General features: G+C 36.5%; 2 long non-coding RNA genes across 4 annotated transcripts in view; both read right to left on the reverse strand.

Moving 5' to 3' along the window:
- Positions 1–20,224, reverse strand: part of LOC145824697 (uncharacterized) — a 29,625-nt gene extending 9,401 nt beyond the window's left edge. Inside the window, exons 1-4 of one of the 3 annotated variants that reach the window (XR_014366657.1) lie at positions 19,767–20,224; positions 5,631–5,807; positions 5,445–5,557; positions 3,457–3,637 (exon numbers count right to left, since the gene is read on the reverse strand). This is a non-coding gene — a long non-coding RNA (uncharacterized LOC145824697). Of the gene's footprint in view, positions 1–3,456; positions 3,638–5,023; positions 5,219–5,444; positions 5,558–5,630; positions 5,808–19,766 lie in introns of those variants that run through there. The other 2 variants (XR_014366656.1, XR_014366658.1) reach the window with 2 other exon arrangements.
- A 239-nt stretch (positions 20,225–20,463) lies between these two features.
- LOC145789152 (uncharacterized) lies at positions 20,464–24,512 on the reverse strand. The gene is made up of 6 exons (XR_014366652.1): positions 24,343–24,512; positions 23,968–24,012; positions 23,167–23,214; positions 22,910–23,019; positions 22,751–22,827; positions 20,464–21,436 (listed from the first exon to the last, which is right to left on the reverse strand). It is a non-coding gene; the product is annotated as an uncharacterized LOC145789152 (long non-coding RNA).
- Positions 24,513–26,922: the final 2,410 nt, after the last annotated feature.

Genomic DNA, 26,922 nt, shown 5'->3' on the forward strand with positions numbered 1-26,922 from the left:
CCTCTTGAGTTGAATGACTAAACAAGCCCACTAGGAATTTAATAAAATGATTTGAGATTAAGCCCATTTTTGGAAACTCTACATCTTAGATCACAAAACCAAAATCAACATAATCAATACAATTCCACGTAATCATCACAATTCAACATAAGCAACATGATTCAACTTGATTCAACTCAACATCATAAAATATAGGGGAATTGACTAGTAAATCCTATTTTGTGGACTTGTAATTCATAAGGTCCTGAATGTTTTCTTAGTGACTGGATGGTCCCTTAATTTGTTTGTTGACAATTTTGCCACTGCTAGTATTACTGATTGACATTTGGTGTGGGTTTGTGTGGGAGAAGATGAATGGGTGTTTGTGTGTCATGCTGATCGAAAAAGTACACTAATACTTTTTTTAATTTAGTAAGTGTGTAACACTCACAACATGAGACGTGGGTTGTGACGTGAACAGAAGTAAGTTGACACTTTTTTTTTTTTTTTTTTTTTTTTTGTGAACCAAGTAATTTGACACAGTTTGAACAAGCAATTTGATACGTGTAACTGTGTCACGTTTCAACTTCTCCACAGTTTGACACTTTGTTTTTCAATTGCCATTTGTGACGTTTCGACGTGAACCAAATCATTGGTTGGGTTCACACATAATCCAATCCACATCGTACTGGAAGTCGACCCTGTGACCCACACGTTGGTGGGTCAAAACATTTTGGAAAGCCACGTTTGGAAAGCAGACTTCATTTTTCATAACCACAAATTGGTAGACCACATCAGTTTGTTGAACCACTTTTTGATGGCCCACGTCAATTTGTTGAACCACATTTTGGTTTCCCACTTCATACTGCAAGTCCATCCCGTGAAGTCCCACATTTTAATAACTCAACAATGTCGAAGCCTTTCAAGTCTTCTTCAATGGCTGGCTAGTTCGTCATAGAACGAATCGAAGAAGAAGAAGATGAATTCAAATATAGAGATCTAATTGCTCGAGTCTCCGCTCACTACAAACAGTACTATGCCGAAAAATCGAGAGCAATTCGACAGAACGTGTTCATCGTTTTGTCCCCGACTTGGTTGAGCTCGCTGGAGCGCTCGTTCCTGTGGATCGCGGGGTTCAAACCAGGACTCGTTTCTCAACTCGTTGAGAAGTACGTGGTGGATCTATTGACGGAGCAGAGGAGGAGATTGGAAAGATTGGCGGCGGAGGTAGGAGGAGAAGAGAGGGAATTGGAGGAGGAGGTGGTTAGCGTTCAGGCGAGGATGGCGACGCTGGTGGTGGTGGAGGCGGCGAGGACGGCGGTGAACGGAGATGCGAATCACGTGGAATTAGTGATCGGGAGGCTGAGATCGGCCATGGAGGAGCTTGTGGAGTGTGATGATAATCTGAGAGTGAAGACAGCGATGATGGTAATGGGGATTTTGAATGACAGATCCGAATTGCCAAACGTAGATTAGGAAACGTATCCCACAAAATCTGCATTCAATCCCATATATACACCTGTAGAGAAAAAACAAAATAGGGTTAAATCCGTCTACACACATCACATAAATTTAAAACGGGACTTGATTGTTCACAAAACATATCAAACAGGACTTGTCCATCCAAGAGAATAAACGTGGGACCAGATGGAGTAACAGATTGATAAATAGGACTTTCTGATAATTTCCCCTTAAATATAATTCAACATAATTCAAGAGAAATTCTTAAATCCCATTTCAACATTTCATAATCGAGTTTATGTCATCTATATCATTAATAAATCATTTCCCCCAATTTCCTTTCTCATTATAACATGATTTACAACGCTCATAACAAAGTTCATTCGCAAATTTTAAACATAATTTTCAAACATAACCAAATTCCAATTAAACTTGTACATATATAATTCAACCTACCAATTTCATGATTCTACTTTCAATTTGGGCCAAAATATTGATTATTATCATAAATCAACCTAGGGTTTCAGGAAAAATCTAGAAATTTCAAAAAATATCCAAATTTCTTAACCCATTACTTTTTATTCCAATCTTCCCATTTATCATACACCCTAGGTCCATAATCCATAAACCATAATCTAAACCCAATAACAGAACCCCAACATTTCAAATCCTAACCCCAAAATTTCATAATTTACACTATATGCTCAAAATGTAGATTTTGCATTTATATACTCCAAAATACTACAAATCTATCTATCAATGTAAGCATTGAAGGAGAACTAGGACCCCTACCTCTTGAAGCCAAGAGATGACGACCCAAACATCAATGGCGACGAAGCCACGAACCAATCGGACCAAGAGGAAGCTTCTGATGAGATCTACACTTTGCTTAAGGGACCAAGGTGGAACAATCACTCTAGGTGAGTAGATCTAGAGGTTTTGGTGCCAAAAGCTTGAGTTTAGAGAGAGAGAGAGAGGAGCACTCACGGTTTAAGAGAGAGGAAAGAAGAGAAGAAGTGGAATGAAATGTATTTGGAGCCTATTTACAGCTGTAGACAAGTAGCCCCAAGGTCAATAAAATAATATGCCCAAAACCCCCCCAAAGGTAAGGCCCAAACCAGCCCAAAAATCTGAAAAAAAACACGCGGGTGTCGACCCTATTTTCCCGCCACCAACATACACAGATTCGGCAACACAAGAGGGTCGACCCTTTCCCAGACTGGTGTCTACCCTTGTGGACAGCAACAAGAGGCAGGTGTCGACACCACCAAGGCTGGTGTCGACCCTATATTCCAGCACACTTCCAGAAACATTACAACATGCAAGGGTCGACCCTTAGGAAGGATAGTGTAGACCCCAAGGCAAAATTTTTAAGTTTCCAAGGAACATTTTGACAAGAACAAATGCAAACAAACAAATCCAACGAGTTTAAATTGGATCATACTCCTCCGAAATCAACATGCAACAATTCCAAAGACTCCCAAAAGAAAATAATTGAATTAAATACACACTCCAATGGATTAAAGGACACGGGTTTTACAAACTCCCCACCTTAGGAAATTTCGTCCCCGAAATTTGCATCCGTTCTAACAAAAATAGCAACAACCTTATGCTCACCAATTCTTAACAACTCCTAGTTCACAACAAAGCATGAGCACCCATACATAACCACCAAACCTTGACTACTTTCAATTACACCTCACTTCAATTCTAAACCCAAGAATACAAAGTGTTGTAATAATAAATATTTAGATCACATCTTTTAAGTGTAATTAATTACTAATAAAACCTGTGATAATAAATATTTAGATCACAAATTTTAAGTGTGATTAATACCTAAAAAAACCTATGATTAATAATGAAATAAGATCACACGTTATATACATTTCTCATCACAGTTAACGCGTGTGATAAAAAAAGAGTTCAACATATTTGCAGAATAATCAATATTATTTTTGTACACGCATTTCAATAATGTAATACACGCTATATACTATACTTTGAATCACAACCATATTGAATAGAATAACGTCATATATTTCATAAATGAAAGTTAAATATGTTCAAAAGTATATACAAAAGAATTAAATAAAAAGTTTTAAACTGTGCTTACATATATTAAAAAATGAAAAAGCTTGAAAAATTAAGTTCTTGAATTCTTTGACCATATTTTGCATCTCTCCAAAAAATTTCTAACCTGAAAAATAAAAACATAAATTAATTCAAAAACCACTAAAAGTATATGAATAAACTAACTATGAAGTAAGCAAAAAAAACTAATATCCATACACCAAACAACCTGCATATTAACTTTCATCCTCAACTTCTATCATATCAAGCTGATAACAGCCTCAAACATACAAACCAAAAAAAGTATCCAAATCATAAGATTCACTAATCTCTAAAATACGACTTTAAACATCCAAAAAGTATAACTACAAATCGTAAATCAATTAGTCTAATATTTAGTCCAAAAGAATGAATTAACTAGGTCATGCAACTGGACTTCCTATTGCATCTTGAAGATCATATATTTCTTGAAGCTTATGAATTGACTAGGCCATGGAACTGTATGATTTAAACCTGAGTGTTTCTAATCCTATCATATTAACACATGTATTATTACAATAAGCCATATTATGCAAAATATGACATGAATGAGCTGGTAACCTAAGTTTGTATGCCAGCGAAAAGAAAAGAAAGTGATACATCATCAGGCTATTCAAATCCCTATCATCCATGAATAGCACTCACAGGCCACAACTCTATTATATTGACTTAATCTCAAGCACAAAAAATGTGCAATATATCAGTACTTCAAGCATGTGTCAGATAGTTCTGTAACTATGAAGTGAACTTGCAATTACTTGCACAAGTTAGTTTAAACCTCATTAACTAGCACCACTACTCCACTCACATTGACTTATTCCCAAGCACATAAAAATGTGTAATATATCAATCAGTACTTTGAGCATGCTATCATATGCTACTGCACAAATTAAAGGAAAAACCTATAATGTATTTGAGATTTTGCATAAACCTGAGCGTTTCTAATCCTAGGCTACTGCACAAATTAAGGGAAAAAAGGAATTCCAGAAGTAATGTTTCAGAGGCTAAAATAGAAAAAGGTTACACAAAAAATACACCAAGAGTCTACAACATTAGATGTCACAGACCCAAAACAAAGCTAGTTGGGCATTAAGAGAGCTAAAACACAACCAAAATGACCAAGAGATGTTCACAGAGATCACAGTGCAGCCATGCAGAGCACAAAATGCTAGAAAAGGCAGAGCAAAACTCTCTCTCACGCGCGCACACATGCAGAAAGACCCAAAAAGAAAAACAAATAAATAAAGAATACAGCAAGACTACTACTTTCAGACAGAAATGGCAGAAGAATTTCCAGAAACAAACCCAAGTGAACACATCAATTTTGAATTCTCTTCTAAGCTGTCTTTCCTATGTCAATTTTCTTTTAGTTTACTGGATGCTTCTTAATGAAATAATCTACATTGATAGTGCTTTTTAAATAATCTTTATAAGCCAAACAATAGAAATGAAAAGGATAACAGAATCCAACAAGTGTTGAATATCCAAAGGAGTTGTATATGTGACAAAACACATGCCTACTAGTAGGGGAAAGTAAAACCTGGATGTTATTTGATACAATATTCTGACAAGTCTAGTTTCTGCTCAAAACTCTGTTACATTGTGGCAAATCCAATAAGAAGAGGTTCGAGAAGCCCAACAAGACAGCTCTTTATCTAAACCCCCTTTTCTGTTTCAGATTTATCTTTGTTAGGTTTGTGAGCAACAATCGATCATTCAATGCACCAAACAGCATTGTACAGAAGTTCATCTTGATGGCTCAAAAATGCAGTGGTATAGTACAAAGTTGCAATTGTTGATACATAGATCAAACAAGAGTAGAGAAAATAACATGATGCTGAGGAACCTCAAATATGAAAGTAAAAATTTTAACTAACTGAAACGATGTATGATACCTGCATTGGGCATACTAATGGAAAGAATTGTCCTCACTTTTCCATCCCACCCAAGCATGCTGATTGCAGTGGCAGTTGAAAATAGAAGTGCAGGTCCAACCCAGAGAAGGGATCTAAAGTAATCATAAGTTAAGGACCCAAACAATTTTAATAACTATTAATCATGTCATATAACAAAAAGTGTACCTATTAGAAAAGTAGCCAATATGCAATAAGTTTTCCATCTAAGGATATTAAAGGAAGTTCCTTATCAAATTTTGTAGAACTGCTAGCCAATATATCTAGATCTGCTGAAACAATTAGAACCCTTTGAGTTGTTAATACTCCTGCGACATAGCCTCATAGAGTTTCTTGCTAGTGAACCTAGAAAAGAGAGTCAGAAGAAACAAGAAACAGTTTTCTAATTATTTGTACATTCAATTCCAAGGGAAAAATTAATAGAGAGAGAGAGATAGAGAGAGAACAGCTGATCAGAGTAGATCCACATGGACGGTCAATTAGTTGAAAGCTCACTTTCTGGTCAGTGGTAACTAATTCATGGTATTTGGAAAGCTATATGACCAGCCATAGTAGCTATTTTATATTAATAAGAAAAAAATTATAAGAAAAAATTCTGAGGACCCCATAGGAGCTATTTTATATTAATAAGAAAAAAATTATAAGAAAAAATTCTGAGTACCCCATGCTAAAGTCACTGATGTTCTGCAGCACAATGGTGCAGTTAGTAGTGTTAAAATTTGATATAGGTACAAGAATTAGATTTGGAATAGCAAAGCCCAAAAGGCCAACTCTGATCTGAGCTATATGACCAGCCATTAGAGGGGAACATTATACTCAACAAATCCACTCTATACAAAATTTCTTTAAAACTAGAACAGGTAAAGGAGAAGGAAGAGGAATGAGAGCATCCTTTAAAGAACTTACGATTGAAGCAAAGAGAACAAATTATCTGACAGAAGACGGTGTCTACTAAAAGAAAGCAGACAGAACAGAAATGCAAAAACAGGAGCAATTATGAAAGAAAAAGTGATTACATCTAAATAATCTCTGCAACTTTTTTCTAATTCTAAGCCCTAGACAATGGACAACCCCACAATTATGGAATCTTTCAAGCCTCATCCTATCCAACATGATAAAGATCATAAGCAACTTTACTTTTTCTTTTTAACAAAAACCAATAGAATTTTTGGGAATATATTATTTCGCAATAATCATTAAAAAAACTCTCAATGTCAATGACATCATACTTATATAGGAAGGTGTATTTGTAAGCATCCATGTTAGAAAACTGTTAAGATGTTTCTAAGCCATAGCTGACCCTATTTCTGCAAGAATGCAAACAATGATTTGGAAGTTCGCATGTGTGACCCATCTTCAACCTCACCGTGAAAGACAAGCAAATAATCTTCATAAGCAAACAATGATTTGGAAGTTTGAATTTTTGAAGAAACACTCATTGTCTTCAATATCACCTGAGAAGTAAGACTTTTTTTGTGGGTTTTGATGATTATTACAATTGATCCAATTACATGAAAATGCCCTGCATCACTATACCACCAACTTGGAATTTTCTATTTCTTCCAAGTTTGAATGGAAAATCCATAACAGCAAAATGGGAAACACCAATTTATAAAATACTTATACAAATCTCAATCACATCCAATCTTTATGGTTTTTAAAATTTTACTAAATTTGAACAAAATATAATTCTTAAAATTTAATGATTTGATTCATTCTTAATTTCATAAAAAAATTATTTTTTAATTTACCATAAGTTTCAAGAAAAGATTTTTTTTAAATTTATTTTTTTAACTACAAATTTGAATTCAAAGAAAAAAGTTGTGAAGGATTGCTCTTACAAATCAACATCAGAGGAAGGTCATATGCAAATTCTATGGTGGTTCAATCAAAGATGATGTAAACTAGCTTATAATGATAAAACATAGATCAAATCCCCAGTCACCAATTCTCTCATCTTATCATGTTTAGAGAAACTCATGATGTAGTTAAAATAATTTGAGGCATCAGGATAATGGATAATTGGGGTATAATCCGATAGAGCATTATGTGTGAACATAGCAAACCCACTTTGCAAAATGCCGCTGTAATTTGCTAAAAATAGATTAATAATACGGAAAAAATAAATAATAAAGTACTATGTTAAGTGGCGTTTGGCAAATGCTTTTTCAATGGCCAAACAGGGGCAGATTAAAGAGATCCATGTATGTGTGTTATCATTGCTACCATGATTCTCACAATAAAGCAGAGACAATTGGTAGTTGATTAAGAGGGAGTTAAAGCTTCAAGTCAATTATTGGAATCTCTATATACAAGTCTTAAAGTCAAGCGCAACTTGCTAAGAGCATCTATGGTAACTTCTGTTTAAAAAAAGAAAAAATCAAAGTTGAACAGGTAACAACTGTAGGACAGATATGTCTATGTAAAAATATATAGAAAATATGAGTTGCTAAGATTGCCGGTGAAGGTGAAGTCTGATGATGATCTAGCAGCAGCTGCTGCTGAAGCTGTTGATGGAAGGCCAGGCTACTGCAGAGATAGGTTTTATCATGTTTGAAACACTTTCCTAGTTTGAAGAATTATATACGAAAAAATTGGTCGTATCTTATCTTCTTTTTTTGTTTTTTTTTTGTTTTTTGGAAGAATTATATACCTTTTGTTGCAAGAGTAGTCTGTGTTGCCTAACAAAATTTGCATCGATTTAGAATAGGTTAGATGTAAAATTAGCATCTTTAACAACCAGAAGCATTCTGATTAGGTTAGTGTGTGCTTTCTAGCTACTCCCTATTGTGATTCGATGTAACTAGGGATTTGATGCTTCCCCAACCAAAAACCTGAGTGATCCAATGTAATGGTTGAGTATAATTGTTAGATACTTCGTGATTTAAGATTATTTTTTTATTGATTTTAAGATTATTTTATTTATTTATTTCTATTTTTTACAAGTTAAAGGCTTAAATTATCCAGAAAGATACATTCTTACTTTAGGGAAGGGATAAAGAATCTCTGTTAAATTCCATGTCCTAAGATGAATGCAAAAGTTAGATTTGGCTTTCATAATATGTAAAACAATTAGAAAGAAATGGCATGATTAAATTGAAAATGCAAAACAATAAGTTGCTTTTCAATGTCACTTTTTAGATTGTTCAACTTCAACACATTCTTTTTATCTTACATTTATTCTTGGATTGTTTTAAAAAATGCACCTTTCCACTTGATTGAAGGTGGTTTTGTTTTGGAAAAACAAATGCTAGATGATAAAAGATTCCCAAAAATGCATCTCGACTTACAGCAAAAGGTCCCCATTAACCATATCAAACAAATGTAAAAATGATATGAATTTCTATGAGATCCTCATCCCTCCCAAGGTTTGTTTTGGGATGAGGACTTGATTGAAGGTGGTTTTGTTTTGGAAAAACAAATGTAAGATTTTTTTTTTTTTTGATAAATAACCATTAACTCAAATACAATACTTCCCCACCCCCATTAACCCCAAATCTAGCCACCAAATAGGCCTTATTCCAGCCTTCCTAACAAAGTAGATCCTGCAATCCATCAACAAAATCCAAGGCTGAATCATATCATCAAGAATAATAGCCACACTCTGGTCCATTTCCCTATTCACATTAAACATATTCACCACACCCTGCAAATCAACTTCTACAATAATAGAAGGAAACCTCAACTCCCCAGCCATCCTTATCTCGTCACAAATGGTTACATTTATATTGAAATGAGGGTATATTAATTAATTTAACATGTTTATGATTTAAATGTAAAAAATACTGCCACAAATGAACATAAACATTTATATTCAAAAACATAAGTTTATATTCAAAACATGTTTCTTAAATTTATGAACATAAGTTTAAGAAACATAAGTTTAATATAAACTTATGTAAAAACTTATTAAACATATTTAATATTAAAAAACATAAGTTTATAGATAAATAAATAAATAAACATAAACTTAAGTTTATATTCAAAAGTTAAATATTAAACATAAGTTTAAGAAACATAAACTTAAGTTATTAAATAAGTTATTTAAATATAAACATAAGTTTAATATTTAATAAATATTAAATATTTAAGTTTAATATTTAATAACTTATGCTTATGTTCATAACTTATGTTTATTAAGTTTATAAACATAAACATAAGTTTATAAATAAACATAAGTTTAATATTTAACATAAACTTATGTAAACTTATGTTTATAACTTATGTTACGATGAGAAGGATAAACATAAACATAAACATAAGTTTATAAATAAACATAAGTTTAATATTTAACTTATGTAAAAACTTATTAAACATATTTAATATAAACTTATGTTACGATGAGAAGGATAAACATAAACATAAACATAAGTTTATTAAACTTATGTTTAAACTTAAGTTTAATATAAACATAAACATAAACTTAAGTTTATGAACATAAACTTATGTTTATAACTTATGTTTATTAAACTTATGTTTATTTATATTTAATAACTTATGTTTAACTTATGTTTAATAAGTTAAGTTATGTTTATGAACATAAACTTAAGTTTATATTAAACTTAAGTTTATAAACTTATGTTTATTTAACTTATGTTCATAAACATAAGTTCATATAAGTTTATAGATAAATAAATAAACATGTTTATGATTCAATATAAATGTAAAAAATACTGCCACAAATGGTTCCAGATGAGGGTATATTAATTAATTTAATATAAACTTATGTTTTTGAATATAAACTTATGTTTAAGAAACATGAACATATGTTTTTTAATATGAACATATGTTTAATATAAACTTAATGTAAAAACTTATGTTTCTTAAACATGTTTCTTAAATGAACATAAACTTATGTTTCTTAAATTTAATATAAACTTATGTTTCTTAAACTTAAAACTTCAAACAAATGAGGGTATATTAATTAATTTAACATGTTTATGATTTAAATGTAAAAAATACTGCCACAAATGGTTCTCCAAAGATAGAAATATACATGATAGATGAAAATGTATGAAAATTTTATTTTATTTATTTATCTATCTCTTCTTCTTTTTTTAATGTTTCTTAAATATGAACACGAACAAAAGTGATTCTCTAAAAATTGAAAATGCACATGAATAAATTAATTATAGCGACCCCGGTCTTTACTCTTTAAATTATTGTATCCGGATTTAGGTTCCGTGGATCCTGTCATTACTTATTGGTTGCTGTTGTCCTTTAATCTCTTTGTATTTGAAGTATAGGTTGTGTTGGACGGGTCTGTTACAGGTTGGTTGATTTTAGATGCCGATAGGTGATGCCCAGATTTTGGCCTTCACGCTCGAGCGGAAGTTTTAACGCTCGAGCGGGGAGTTTGACGCTCGAGCGGGTGCAGCGCCTGCAAAACTTCTGGAAGGGTGCAATCGACGCTCGAGCGGCTTTCTTCACGCTCGAGCATGATTCTGTGTCTTACGCTCGAGCGGGGCTTTCTACGCTCGAGCGTAGAGTCGATTATATCAGTCCGTGATTTCACTTTTTGGATCACTTTTTGACCTACCTTTTCTTTCTTAACCTTTAAAAACCGCCATTTGAGAGTTTCTCTCTCTACTCTCACCTTCTCTCTAAGATTTGATCTATTCCTTGTGGTCTTCTACCCTAGTTCCTTTGGAAGAAAGGTAGAGCTTCACGAGATCTTTCTTTTAATCTGAAAAAGAGAGGATTTGGAGCACTTTGGATTTTGGGTCATCATCTCCATCTTCTCTATTTTAGTTGTGATCTTCAAGGTAGGGATTTCCTACTCCAATTTATAAGTTTTGTTCTAAGTTTTGGTATAATGATATGTTGGGGTTACTTTGATAATTTTGGGAAAAACCCTAGTTGTATTAATTAATTAATTTGTAAAATTAATTTAAGGGAATTGGGGAATTTGGTTAAATTCATGAAATTGATGAATTCATAGATTAAATGGTGTAGTTGGATGATTTAAATCACTCACCTAATAAATTGTTGATATATTTATTTCCAGTCTAGAAATAACTGTTTTGGGCTATCGGTGGAGGATAGTCGTGATTGTTGTAGACATTGCATGTGGATTAGGAATAACTGAAACTAATCACATTGGTTAAGTCATTAATTTGACTATTGAATTAATACTGAAAATACGTGTATTGGTTGAGCATTGCATTTGCATATTGTATGGGAGGAGATAGGGGATGTACTCCACGGTTTAGGGGAAGATAGGGGATGGACCTCTAAACCGGATTTTTGTTTGGGAGGAGATAGGGGATGGACTCCATTAGCACCATTTTTATGTGTGCTTATTATATTGAAGTGTTTTTACATGATTATTGATACAGCACTAAAATGTGTATCAAATGGGAAGTATGAAGTGTTTTGATATGAGCATGAGTCTCATTTGTTTTGTTGATATTGGAAGTAATGTGATTATGATATATAATTCACTGTTGTAAGTTTGGCCAGGTTCTGAGCCATGTTGATAATAATGGAAAGTGAAATGTGTCTTAGACATTAGTGTCATGAGACTGTTCAATAATAAAATTGATTATCTTGATTAACCATCTATTAAATACTAATGCTTTATTCAATGCTTATATTTGGTTTAGTATATTTCTACTGGGCTGTGGCTCACCCTTATGGGAACATCATTTTCAGGTCCAGGTGATAAGCTACCTCCCAGGACTTAGCTTGGAAGGATTTGGATTTTGAAGACTAGCTTTAGTTGTTTGCTTTTATTTGATGAATAATCAAGCCTAGGGCTTTATTTGTATTTGAGTTAGAACTCATATTTTGTGTCCAAGTGATGGCTTGGAAAGATGTAAGCCCATAGGGCATTTAATTTGATGTTACATGTAATGTTTTTATTTAGTAATACTCTGATGAATGAATGAATAAATTGTTTTCTTTAAATAATGCATGTCAATGATATACATATAATGGGTTTATTTTGAGGGCGTGACAACATGGTATCAGAGCGTACCGGGTTTGAATACTTTGGGTACGTGGGAAGTGATTAGTATCACAATGGGTTCGTCTCGTTTGATAGAGACTTAGTGTAATGTTATATGCTTACGTGATAACATGTTTATGTGACTATGTGGGTATGGAATGTAGTTTCTAGGATGGTGATTTGACCCTTGAGTTTCTAGTAGTCTTGTTGGAAAGGCACCTGATCACTGCTGCTTCCAACCGGAACTATAGCAACGCATTGGGACTATCATTATTCAGGAATGAAATTCGTAGGTGCTTATGTGATTATGTGCTTACGTGGAATGAATTATTGCTGTCCCATGCATTAGGACGCGAGTGTTTAGTTTCGGCACATTTAATAATGTGCTAACGTCTTTGTTTCCTTTATTAGTATGTCAGGACGAGGACGAGGACGCGGTAGGCGTGGTAGGCCGGGTAGGCAGGAGGTGCCTGTGCCAGAGGAGATTCCAGCAGTTCAGGAGGGAGTTGGCCAGGCCAATGTGGCCGAGCCAGTAGGCCAGCAGGCTATGGGCGCTCTAGCCCGAGAGATAGCAGGGGCATTCAGGGAGTCAGTAGGCATTCTCAGAGCTGAGAATCAAGCTCAAGCTGTTATTGCGGATGCAGGACCTTCCTTTCTGAAGAGGGAGTTCTTCCGGTCTAATCCGGATGAATTTGTGGGTGATCCTAAAGAGCCACTTAAGGCAGATGAATGGCTCGAACAGACAACGAAGACGTTTGAGATGCTTGGCATCGAAGACGAGGGGTTGAAGGTGACCTTGGCATCATTCCAGTTGAAGGGGGATGCGGGTCAGTGGTGGAAGTTCACTAAGGGGCGTATAGGAGGTACATGGGAGGCTTTTGTGAATGCTTTCCAGGAGAAGTTCTTATCTCCAGCAGTTAGGGAGAAGCTGAGAGACCAGTTCTGCCAGCTTAAGCAGTCGAGTTCTTCAGTGGCCGAGTTTGAGGCTGCATTTACTAGTTTATCCAGGTTTGCACCTGAATTGGTGGCGTCTGAGGAACGCCGTTGTATTGAGTTTGAGAGGAAGTTGAGGCGTGGCCTCAAGCTGAGAGTTGGGGGAACTATGATTCGGGATTATGGGCGTTTGGTTGATGCTGCAGCCCACATGGAAATCATGATGCAGGAGGAGGAGGAAGGACAGAAGGGCTCCAAGAGGAGTCAGGATAGTCAGAGTGATGGTAGGAGACAGAAGGGTTTTAATCCCCAACAGTCTCAGAGTAGCTTTTCTAGATCGACTTTTCCTGTGCCGAGTGCTAGTTCGGGGAAAGGCAGTCAAGGAGACATTACCTGTTATAAGTGTGGTCAGCTGGGCCACAAGTCTCCAGTTTGTCCTCAGAGGGGAGGAGTGCAGAGAGCAGCATCATCTTCGGCTCGATCTCAGAGCCAGAGTCAGGGTAGAGGCCAGCCACTCTCGTGTTATCAGTGTGGCCAGCCAGGGCATATGAAGAGGTATTGCCCGCAGTTGGGTGGCACACCTGGTGCATCTGGTTTGAGGCAGATTCAGGGTCAACAGCCAGCTCAGTCGGGTCAGGCCTCGAGGGCCAATCAGGGGGCTTCATCGTCTCAGTCGGTGCAGCAATCTTATGCTCCTAGGGGTGAGCAGGTTGATCAGGGGTCATCTGGGCGCGTGTATGCTGTTACCACGCAGGATCTTGTACCGGCTCCATCTGTTGTGAGAGGTACTTTCTTGTTTTGCAACTCGGTTGCTAATGTTTTGATTGATACGGGTGCATCTCATTCCTTTGTGTCTGCTGCATTTGCATCTGTTTTGGAATTGGAGTTAGCACAGTTAGCATCTCCTATTTGTGTAGTGTCGCCTCTTGGGGGTGAATTGATTTTGAAACACGGTGTTAGGGGTTGTGATATAGAGGTTGATTACCATAGAATCCCATTTTCCTTTGTAGTTATGCCTATGAGAGGTTTCGATGTTATTTTGGGTATGGACTGGTTATCGTCATACCGGGCAGTTATTGATTGCTACCGCCAGAGAGTCACTTGTTGTACCGTGAATGGTGAGTGTTTTCATTTTCTGGGGGACCGTGTTGGCAGTGTTTTGCCACCGGGGTATGTTCTGCGAGGACGGAGTGAGCTTAGTGGTCTACTTGCTAACCTTTCGATTAGTGAGGACGGTGAGACTCAGATTGTGTTGCCAAGGGTGGTGTGTGAGTACTCGGACGTTTTTCCCGAGGATCTTGTTGGTTTGCCACCGCATCGAGAGATTGAATTCTCTATTGACTTAGTGCCCGGCACGGCGCCGATTTCTATGGCACCTTATCGTTTTGCCCTAGCTGAGTTAGTTGAGTTGAAGATCCAACTCCAGGAGTTACTAGATAAAGGCTTTATACGTCCTAGTGTTTCGCCTTGGGGAGCACCGGCCCTCTTTGTTAAAAAGAAAGGTGGTGCTTTGAGGCTTTGTATAGATTACCGGAAATTGAATCGGGCTACGGTTAAGAATAAGTACCCTATGCCCCGTATAGATGATCTGTTCGATCAATTGAAAGGTTCCCATTGTTTCTCGAAGATAGACTTGAAATCAGGTTATCATCAGTTGAGAGTCAGGGAGGAGGATATTCCAAAGACGGCATTCCGTACGCGGTATGGCCACTATGAGTTTTTGGTGATGCCATTTGGGCTTACCAATGCACCGGCAGTCTTTATGGACTTGATGAACCGGATCTTCCGGGAATTCTTGGATCAGTTTGTAGTCATTTTTGTGGACGACATCCTTATCTATTCACCTTCAGAGGAAGAGCACGAGGAACACTTGAGGGTGGTGCTTGATTTACTTAGAGCCCATCAGCTTTATGCTAAGTTTGGGAAGTGTGAGTTCTGGCTAGAGGAGGTGAAGTTCTTAGGCCATGTAGTTTCTAGGGAAGGGGTGTTTGTTGATACATCCAAGACAGAGGCAGTGCAAGATTGGGTACAGCCTAAGAGTGTGTTTGAGATCCGCAGTTTTCTGGGATTAGCTGGGTATTATCGCCGGTTTGTAAGAGATTTCTCCAGATTAGCTTCGCCTTTGACTAGATTGACTCGGAAGGGAGTCAAATTTGTTTGGAGTGAGACTTGTGAAAAGTCGTTCCACGAGTTGAAAGTTAGACTGACCACTGCTCCAGTCTTGATTATTCCGGAGAGAGGGTTGGGTTATGCAGTCTATTGTGACGCCTCACGAGAGGGTCTTGGTTGTGTGTTAATGCAAGAGGGGAAAGTGGTTGCCTATGGCTCACGTCAGTTGAAAGTTCACGAGAAGAATTACCCTACGCATGATTTAGAGTTAGCAGCTGTGATATTTGCCTTGAAGATTTGGTATCTTTACGGTGAGAGGTTCGAGGTATTCTCGGATCATAAGAGTCTGAAATATCTGTTCACACAGAAAGTCTTGAACTTGAGGCAGAGGAGGTGGATGGAATTTATTGAGGATTATGACTTTGAATTGCATTATCATCCGGGAAAGGCCAATGTGGTGGCCGACGCCCTTAGCAGGAAACCTGTTGGTGACATAGCTAGTATAGCCATCCGAGAGTGGGAGATGTTAGGTGCACTTGGAGAGTTTGATTTGCTTCTGGGCGAATCCGTTGAGGCTGCGGCCTTGTTTTCTGTTGTTGCGCAACCTACACTTGTGACTCGAGTGCTAGAGGCTCAGAGGGGCGACCCTGAGGTAGAATCCCTCCGTGAGAAGATTTCTGGTGGGAAGGTTGAGAAAGGTTTGACGGTGTATCCCGACCTGAGTGTGAGATACCGAGACCGTCTGTTTGTGCCGGAGTCTCATCGAGAGGAGGTACTCCGAGAGTTTCATCATTCACGCCTTGCGGTGCATCCGGGAGGTACTAAGATGTATCGGGATTTGGGTCGCCAGTTTTGGTGGCGGGGTATGAAGAGAGATGTGGCAGCTTTCGTATCTAAGTGCCTTACTTGTCAACAAGTGAAGGCCGAACATCAGAGGCCAGCGGGTTTGTTGCAACCCTTGCCTATTGCCGAGTGGAAGTGGGAGCATGTCACTATGGACTTCGTTGTAGGTCTTCCGAGGACTCAGCGGGGCAGTGATGCTATTTGGGTGGTTGTAGACCGGTTGACTAAGTCGGCGCACTTCATTCCTATGCGCGTTAGAGATTCAGTAGATCATCTTGCCGACTTGTATATTCGAGACATAGTGAAGTTGCACGGGGTTCCAGTGACGATTGTCTCCGATAGGGACCCTCGTTTTACTGCCAGATTATGGCAGAGCTTGCAGAGCGCCTTAGGTACTAAGTTGACCTTTAGCACAGCTTATCATCCTCAGACTGATGGGCAGTCCGAGCGTACTATTCAGATCCTTGAAGATATGCTTCAGGGTTGTGTTCTTGACTTTAGCGGGTCGTGGGAGAGGCACTTGCCATTAGTGGAGTTTGCCTACAACAACAGCTTCCAGTCTAGTATCGGTATGGCACCGTTTGAGGCCTTATACGGCCGACCGTGTAGGTCTCCTGTTTGTTGGGCCGAGGTGGGTGATGCACCTCTGTTGGGTCCGGAGTTAGTGAGGGAAACGACGGAAAAGGTTGAGCTTATCCGTAAGAGGCTTGTTACAGCCCAGAGTCGTCAGAAATCTTATGCCGACCGTAGGAGGAGACCTTTGGTGTTTGAGGTGAGTGATCATGTCTTTTTGAAGATATCACCAAGACGGGGATTGATGAGGTTTGGGAAGAGCGGGAAGTTGTCCCCTCGATTCATTGGTCCTTTTGAGATCCTTGAGAGGATTGGCGAGACTGCTTATCGTTTAGCTTTGCCGCCGCAGCTGTCCGGAGTACATGACGTGTTTCATGTGAGTATGCTTCGGAAGTATGAGCCGGATCCATCACATGTATTGGATTGGACCGATTTAGTAGTTGATGAGGATGTCTCGTATGAGGAGAGACCGGTTAGGGTCTTGGATAAGCGGGATCAAGTCTTGCGAGGCAAGACCATTCCTTTGGTGAAAGTTTTGTGGAAACATCACGGGGTGGAGGAAGCCACATGGGAACGTGAGTTGGAAGTCCGCGAGAAGTATCCGGACATGTTTATTGATTTGTAACCTTGTAGTTAGATTTTGTAATATTGTCGAACTTTAAAGCTTTTTATATATGTCTTGAGCTGTAAAACATTTAGAATGTTTTGGTTAATGGAAATATTTTGGAACTTGCCTCGAAATGGAAGTTTAAGGGAACATTGTATATATTGAATATATTGAAAATTGTTGAAATTGAAAGAAAATTGCATAGTGTTAATGCAGGTTGAAATATATGGTTGTTTTTCATATTGTGGCATGCCTCTTTGTTAAGAGATGGAATGGCCGGTGTTGGGTCAAGTTGTTTATTAGTGAGTTATCATATTGTTGGAATTTGAGAAAAAAAAACTTGTTTTCGAAACCTTGTGCTTAATTTCGGGGACGAAATTCTTTTAAGGAGGGGAGGTTATAGCGACCCCGGTCTTTTCTCTTTAAATTATTGTATCCGGATTTAGGTTCCGTGGATCCTGTCATTACTTATTGGTTGCTGTTGTCCTTTAATCTCTTTGTATTTGAAGTATAGGTTGTGTTGGACGGGTCTGTTACAGGTTGGTTGATTTTAGATGCCGATAGGTGATGCCCAGATTTTGGCCTTCACGCTCGAGCGGAAGTTTTAACGCTCGAGCGGTCCCTTCGTTGTTGCTTCTCCGCTCGAGCGGGGAGTTTGACGCTCGAGCGGGTGCAGCGCCTGCAAAACTTCTGGAAGGGTGCAATCGACGCTCGAGCGGCTTTCTTCACGCTCGAGCATGATTCTGTGTCTTACGCTCGAGCGGGGCTTTCTACGCTCGAGCGTAGAGTCGATTATATCAGTCCGTGATTTCACTTTTTGGATCACTTTTTGACCTACCTTTTCTTTCTTAACCTTTAAAAACCGCCATTTGAGAGTTTCTCTCTCTACTCTCACCTTCTCTCTAAGATTTGATCTATTCCTTGTGGTCTTCTACCCTAGTTCCTTTGGAAGAAAGGTAGAGCTTCACGAGATCTTTCTTTTAATCTGAAAAAGAGAGGATTTGGAGCACTTTGGATTTTGGGTCATCATCTCCATCTTCTCTATTTTAGTTGTGATCTTCAAGGTAGGGATTTCCTACTCCAATTTATAAGTTTTGTTCTAAGTTTTGGTATAATGATATGTTGGGGTTACTTTGATAATTTTGGGAAAAACCCTAGTTGTATTAATTAATTAATTTGTAAAATTAATTTAAGGGAATTGGGGAATTTGGTTAAATTCATGAAATTGATGAATTCATAGATTAAATGGTGTAGTTGGATGATTTAAATCACTCACCTAATAAATTGTTGATATATTTATTTCCAGTCTAGAAATAACTGTTTTGGGCTATCGGTGGAGGATAGTCGTGATTGTTGTAGACATTGCATGTGGATTAGGAATAACTGAAACTAATCACATTGGTTAAGTCATTAATTTGACTATTGAATTAATACTGAAAATACGTGTATTGGTTGAGCATTGCATTTGCATATTGTGTGGGAGGAGATAGGGGATGTACTCCACGGTTTAGGGGAAGATAGGGGATGGACCTCTAAACCGGATTTTTGTTTGGGAGGAGATAGGGGATGGACTCCATTAGCACCATTTTTATGTGTGCTTATTATATTGAAGTGTTTTTACATGATTATTGATACAGCACTAAAATGTGTATCAAATGGGAAGTATGAAGTGTTTTGATATGAGCATGAGTCTCATTTGTTTTGTTGATATTGGAAGTAATGTGATTATGATATATAATTCACTGTTGTAAGTTTGGCCAGGTTCTGAGCCATGTTGATAATAATGGAAAGTGAAATGTGTCTTAGACATTAGTGTCATGAGACTGTTCAATAATAAAATTGATTATCTTGATTAACCATCTATTAAATACTAATGCTTTATTCAATGCTTATATTTGGTTTAGTATATTTCTACTGGGCTGTGGCTCACCCTTATGGGAACATCATTTTCAGGTCCAGGTGATAAGCTACCTCCCAGGACTTAGCTTGGAAGGATTTGGATTTTGAAGACTAGCTTTAGTTGTTTGCTTTTATTTGATGAATAATCAAGCCTAGGGCTTTATTTGTATTTGAGTTAGAACTCATATTTTGTGTCCAAGTGATGGCTTGGAAAGATGTAAGCCCATAGGGCATTTAATTTGATGTTACATGTAATGTTTTTATTTAGTAATACTCTGATGAATGAATGAATAAATTGTTTTCTTTAAATAATGCATGTCAATGATATACATATAATGGGTTTATTTTGAGGGCGTGACATTAATGTTCACGGAGGTAATTTTTTCCTCACCTAAATGCACCACATAAAATGGAGAGGAAAATTAGGGCAAAAATGAACCGTCCATCCTCCAATTTCGTTTCTGAGGCATTAATGTGCCCGCCGCCTGATCCTTCTCATCGTAATCAGCCCGTTCGAGATCGCCATTCTGACGAGTCCGGTGGTAGTCCTTTGTAGATAAAGGTTCTGAAACAGTTGAGAGGAGTGTAGGGTCTGGATTTGAACATATGGCTTGTAGAGGAATTGGAGAACATCGAATGTAGGGTTAGGGTTTTGGAACCGATGACGAGAGTGGAGAAGACGAAGTAGACGACCAGTGAAGATCGGTGAAGATAATAGGAGGAGAGAGAGAGGGCGGTGAGAGAGGAGGTGGTGGCGGCGGCAGTGGTGGTCGCCGGTTGCGCCACCAGAGGTGACGACGTAGGAGGCGGAAGAGATAAAGACAGGAGAATGAAAGGGAGTCTTAGGTTAGGGTCTACCCTCTGTATAATATATATATACTAGCGTATGCCCGTGCCGGAAGGCACGGTGTAAATAATGTTAGGATTATAATATAATTGTAATCGCAACACTATTTAAATTTAAGATAAAAATGTAATTATAAAAATATATTTAATAGACTACACTCTACAATTCAAAACAAATCAAATATAAAAAAATAATAATAATAAATATCTAATAATGCACACAAACCAGTACTCTGTAATTTAAAAGAAATTAAAATTAAAATACACACCAGTTAGTATTACTGCTGCCAATCAAATTCTAACTACATAAGAGAAACAAACATACGAGTCTTTATAAACAACAAAGACCAAAGCTTGGATCTAATACTTAATGCACCCCTCAAATTAGATTTACTGACAATTTTTCTACTTTAAAAATGTTGTCACTAATAAATTTTTATTTATTGACAGATTACAAAAATATGTTTTATAAAGATGCTTTGAGATATTACTTATCATCTCAAAAACATATGTTATAAACAGATGCTCATTATAAAGATGCTTTAAACATACTTTTATAAACAGCTGTAATTTTGAACAGAAGTAATTTTTACTTCTTATAAAAACATGTTTTATAAAAATGGATATTACATGGAGTGCAGTAATTTTTGATCAGATGTTTTAAAAATGAGCAAATGTTTTGTAAAAATTCAAAATTCCCAAAGTAATATTACTTCAAAATTTTGAATTAATGGATTCTGAATTTTTATAAAACAGATGTTTTGAATTCAAAAATTAAAATTTTGAAATCAAAAATTAATGAGATGGAGTGCAGTAATTTTACAAAAACATCATCACGTGTAGTAATTACATCTGCTCCATTTTTGTTCAAAATTACTCCATTTTCAAAATTACTCCATTTTTGTTCAAAACATCTGCTCAAAATTACATCTGTAAAATCAAAATTACAGATGTTTTTATAAAAAATTTTGAATTCAAAATTACTGCACTCCATTTTTATAAAAACATCTTCAAAACATCTGCTCATTATAAAAATTCAAAATTCCCAAAGCATGTTTTACTTCTTAAAAATGGATTCTGCAATGTCTTGATTTTCATTGATAGACAATCAGCTTGTTGATAGACAATGTCTTGATTTTCATTGAAACAGACCCATGCTATTCCTGCCTCTCCATTTTTGCACTTCCATGCTCCATCTACCACACATGTATATAACTGGAAAACAGAATTTAAAGATAGGTTATTAGCAAGAAGACCACAATTCTCTGTATTTCCATCTTTTTCCAAAGATATCAGTAAGACATTCTAAGATATTATCATTGGAAAACATGAATGCACAGTTAGTCCAACGTTGATGAATCTCATTAGCAATTGAAATAGTTCTGCTCTATTGTCATCTTTTCATTATGGAAGACCACACTATTTCGCTGCCTCCAAATTGCCCATAGCAAGGCAATAGATTGAACAATCATGTCCTCTTCTTTAATCATTGTAACCCAATTGATCCACCATGTTTAAAGCAAACTGGGTGGCCACAGGTAAAGTCCAAGCCCCTAGAAGTACCTCTCCAAATTCTTTGTGATACATGACATTGAAAAAAGAGATGTTCAATGGTTTCGGCCGCATTCGCAAATCAATCACACTGGATTGGGAATATCTCTTATCTTTAACTATCATCTCACAGATACTATATTATGAAGACACTTCCACACGAATACTGCCCATTTAGAGGGAATTCAAGATTCCCAGAGTTTTTTCCAAACACAAAAAACAGTTGCATTCACACCACGTAAATCTTATAATCCTTATTTATCTCCGTACCTCAGAACTCAGAAAAAATACTTTCCATATACAAAATAAAAATAGAGCAGATTGTTTGAATACAAAAATAAAGCATATTGTAAAAATAAGGCAGATTGTTTGAATACAAAATAAAAAAATCAAACTTTGAATATTTTCATAATATTCCTTTAAACCATGGTTGCTATATCCACCAAAACTATTCCTTTAACATAACCTATGACCACCAAAACATTCAATTAAGATTCTAATAATAGATTCACCCATAGATTTGTATCAATATAAGCATGAATTGCAAATCGAATCATGACCTGAATCGCAAACCGCAAGATTCTAATAATAGAGCAAGCATCTAATACAAAAGTCAAACTTTTGAACAACAAAAAACATGAGTTGGACAAAAAAAATGCAAATAAATAAAGTGGCTTACATAAAGGACAATTGACAAAAAATTAAAATTTACAAAATATTATCTAACTGGATCCAAAGTATCAATTCCAACAGATGTTGGACTCGAATGAGAAAGGATTAAGAGGATCATGGAATTGATGTGAGGGGTCAGGTATGGATATATTTCTAGGAGATCCAAAGGAGTCTTCCAATGTATAGTTATGGGTCCAATAGAATTCATAGGTACTGGGAAAAAAACCCCTATCAAAAGATCACTTCAAGACCACCACACTAAACACATCTAAATTCAAATAAAAATTAGGAAAAGGCAATACTTACACGTTCTATGGCTTCACGCTCCTCAGGTGTAACTGTTACAGACTGGCATTGCTGCAGCAAGCTGTCCCAGTACGTTACTGATAACATATTAACAGCAAATTAGGACCGTGAACATTCATAACTATCATTTAAATGAATATAACCAACCAGAGAACATACCCCTCTCCACCTTCAACAGGTTCATTGATCAGGCGAACAAAATCAGCCTGGTGCTCCTGAATAAGCCTCATCAGGTGAGGGTTTTGCTTCCCTAGCTCCTGAAGCATGGGCTGTCAATAAGAAGAGTAACTGAGGCTGTTTAGGGTGGGTTTTTTTCTTCTTTTTTTTTCAGAAGAAAAATGAAAAATAAAATGTTCACATTTTTAAATGTTAGATGGACAAACAAAAAGACTGGCTGCAGAGTGGCGGATAAGAACCTGCAAAATTTGTGGATTGGCCTGCACCATAGCTCGCAAAGCTTGGAACTGAAATAGGAAATTGAAATGTTTATTAGTTTGATTTATTTGTTAATACAATCAGTGTTCATAAAATTTGTTGGTGTGTTTAAAAAAAACAAAATCAATGTTCTTAAATTTTCTGTGTCTTCATTTTGTGTGTTTAAAAACTGTGTTCTTAAATTTTTGGTGTGTGTTTAAAAAATTCAATGTTCTTCAATAATTCAATGTTCTTAAACAGTTTGGGATTTTTTCTCATCTCACTTTGTTAAGCTTTTTTTTTTTGTGTGTGTATAAATTCAGTGTTTTCAATGGTAATACCATCTTGAACCCGAACCAGAAAACCCAGCAGCACAAACCCATGAAATGGATAGCTCAAGAAAACCCAACTGTCGATTCAGTTAAAAAATGGAAGAACATCTCAGACCCATTCAAACAAACACGTAATGGGTGTGACTTCTAATTCTCAATGATAGAGTCTTTTTCCCCTTTTTCTTCCAAATTTCTCAGCAACCAAACTTATACTACACAAAAGAAATAAATAGAATGAACGACATAAACTCATTCAGAATAGATTTCAGAATAAATCTGGAAAGCATAGATTTCAGAATAAACAACTATGTTAACCACTCAAGAACTCGAGGAGGCTTATAAGATTTCCATGAAAAAAATGATTCAAAAATTTCAAATCAAAGGGTTGCGAATTGAAGCCAGTCGGAGAGAAGGGAGAGATAAAGAAGAGGAACAAAGAGGGATTGAGATAAATAGAAATGAGAATCTCACCTAAAATATTTTTCTGCTTTCTTCGCAAGCCTTTGAAGGCAAAATCTGAAATCGCAATTCAAAGCAAAGGGTTGCGAATTGAAAGAATATTAAAAGAATAACAATAAAAATAGCAGCGATATCAAGAACAAAGTGGCTGGCAGCTTAAATTTGTAAGCAGGACCACTGAATGGTCCAGCTAAGATAACTTCATCATACATAAAGAGTAAGGTAAAGATTTAGAAATGAGAAGACTTTAACCTAAACCACTTAATAGAAAATCATTAGTTCATAACTGAATTTAAACCAGTAACAGACAATTTTAACCATCCACCAATTTCTTGATGATTAAAGAGAAGATTCAGTAATGCTCAAGGATATGCAAATTAATTACACCTGAGACATATGAGATGGGTTCTGAGGCAGCTGATGAAAAATCAAGTCCTTCACCACCAGCCATGATTCCAATCATTGCAATCTTAACCTGCAGAAGACAAATAACAAATTATTACCAACCTGCAGAAGACAAAATGCCTTGAATCTATTTCTTTTCTTTTTATTTTCCAATAAGTTACTTGTCCATTCAAATGGATGCAACCATAAGCAAGCAAACCTAGGATAATCACATAAAAATTAAGATATCAAAAAGGATGTGCACATAACATGTTGCACTAACTCCAGCAGAATGTCAGTTTTTAACAAATAACTGATTATGCTGTCTACACAATGTTCAAACCCTCCAAAATGACTATTAAGCTTGTAAACATCATAGTAGGGTACATCATATTTGATTGTACAATGTGTTTGAGAATTAGTATTTGATGGTGGGGTAAGGCTGTGAAGACGAAAATTAAGCCACCATAGTAGGGTAAACTAAAAAGATGGGGAAGATGTGATAAAAGGGAAAGTAACAAATTCTTTAATGGTGACAGATTTTGAAGGCATTATACCTCAAACTCACCATGATAAATTCATACCTTCAAATAAGATTAATAAAATCCATTTTATTTTAAAACGAAACTCTATAAGAGGCCATCATAAATAATTTTTAAAATCTCAAAAAAATGTGTACTAAAAACCAAAAAACCATTATTCAACCACTATTCAGAGCAGTTCTATCTCCAGCAACAAACCACTGTTCAGCAAAGCAGTTCTATCTCCAGCAACAAACACTAACAATCCATTATTCAACAAACCACTACTCAACTGATTTGATAAAATAGTTCTATCTTATTTTATGTTCTATCTACAACATAAAATTTGAACAAAAATAAAAATTACAAATAACAGAAATTAGAGAGTTGTAATTCATAAAATTTTATGTTCTAGCGTATGCCCGTGCCTGAAGGCACGATATAAATAATTTTGTGATCAACATACAGTTGTAATTCATACGTATCATATTAAAATTTATTATGAAGTCTGTAATTTTTTTGACAAAAATATTGAAAAAATATAAAGAAATACTATTCTTTTTAAAAAATTGTAACAATTTTACTTGTATCTTAAGTTTTATAAAACTCAAATAAAATAACAACGAAATAATCCAAAACTCCGGTGATGTAAGTCACAAAGAAGCACCGAAATACTCCCACAGCCGGCAAACAAATAATTATTCTATTATTTATATCCATTGGTATATATAATACTACCAAATATATAGCGATCCCGGGTTTACCCTTGTTGTACAGTGATCCGGACATGTGTCCGTGGATGTTGGTAGTTGTTTATTATCATGTTTGCATCCTCTTTACTTTGTATATTGAGTTATAAGATGTGTTGGGCAGGTTTGTTACAGGTTGGTTGTGTTTGGGAGCCTAGTGTTGCTGCCCAGATTTTTGGACCTTCGCTCGAGCGAGGAGTTGGTTGCTCGAGCGAGAGTGAGGTTCGTGCGAGTGTTGCGTCTGGTTCTGGACCTGAGAGTTGCCTTTCTTCGCTCGAGCGAGCTTCCTTCGCTCTAGCGGTCTGGGTTTTTCTTCGCTCGATCGAGAACTTCTTGGCTCGAGCGAGAGTTTTCTGTGTCTAGTCGCTCGAGCGACAAAGGCTTCGCTCGAGCGAGCGTGTTTTATATCAGCGGACAGTAGCGATTTTGAACTTCAGTTTTTCACTTCTTTTTTTGATCAAACCCTAAATCCGAGACTTTCTCTCTCTAAACTTACACCCTCTCTAAGATTCGATCTCCCTAGAGTGTGAATCTAGCCTAGAGCCTTTGTTAAAAAGATAGAGGGCGTTGAGAGCTTTGATTTAATCTGAAAAAGTTTGGATTTGGAGCAAGTTGATCTTCGAGTCTTCATCTCCTTTTTGGCTTAAACTTCGAGGTAGGGATACCCTACTCCTCTCTATGGATTTTGTCTTTAAATTTTGGTATTTTGAGATGTTGGGCTTGGCTTGGTAATTTTGTGAAAGTTTGGGGCTTTTGTGTGAATTTTACAAAAGTTGGGGTTTTATTCATAATAAACCTAGATGCATGTTTGGCATAGAGAAATGGAATTGATGTTAAATCATTGATGAAAATGGGACCTAAGGGTTGAAATGGTAATTATGGAAAATGGCCTAATTACATTGTTTGATTAATTGGGATAATTAATGGTGAGAAATGAGGAAATGAAATGTTGATTGAATATCCATTTGTGCATTTATTTTCTGTTTAGAAATAACTGCTTGGGCTATCGGTGGAGGATAGTCGTGATTGTTGTAGACAATGCATGATGATTAGGCAAACTGAAACTAATCAATGAAGTGTGTCATGGAACTTGACGGTTGATAGAATACATTAACTATATGTATTGAGTGATTGTATATAGAACCCATGTGTTTGTATACGTTATGTGTAGAGGAGGAGATGGGGGATGTACTCCGCGGTTTAGGGGAAGATAGGGGATGTACCTCTAAACCGGATAGTGTTGGGAGAAGATAGGGGATGAACTCCGTAGATACAGCTCATATGCTTGTCTAAAGAAGTGAAGATAGAGCTCA

The sequence above is a fragment of the Camellia sinensis genome, chromosome 4 (assembly GCF_055761805.1).
Source record: "Camellia sinensis isolate YWXY chromosome 4, ASM5576180v1, whole genome shotgun sequence".
NCBI lineage: Eukaryota > Viridiplantae > Streptophyta > Magnoliopsida > Ericales > Theaceae > Camellia > Camellia sinensis.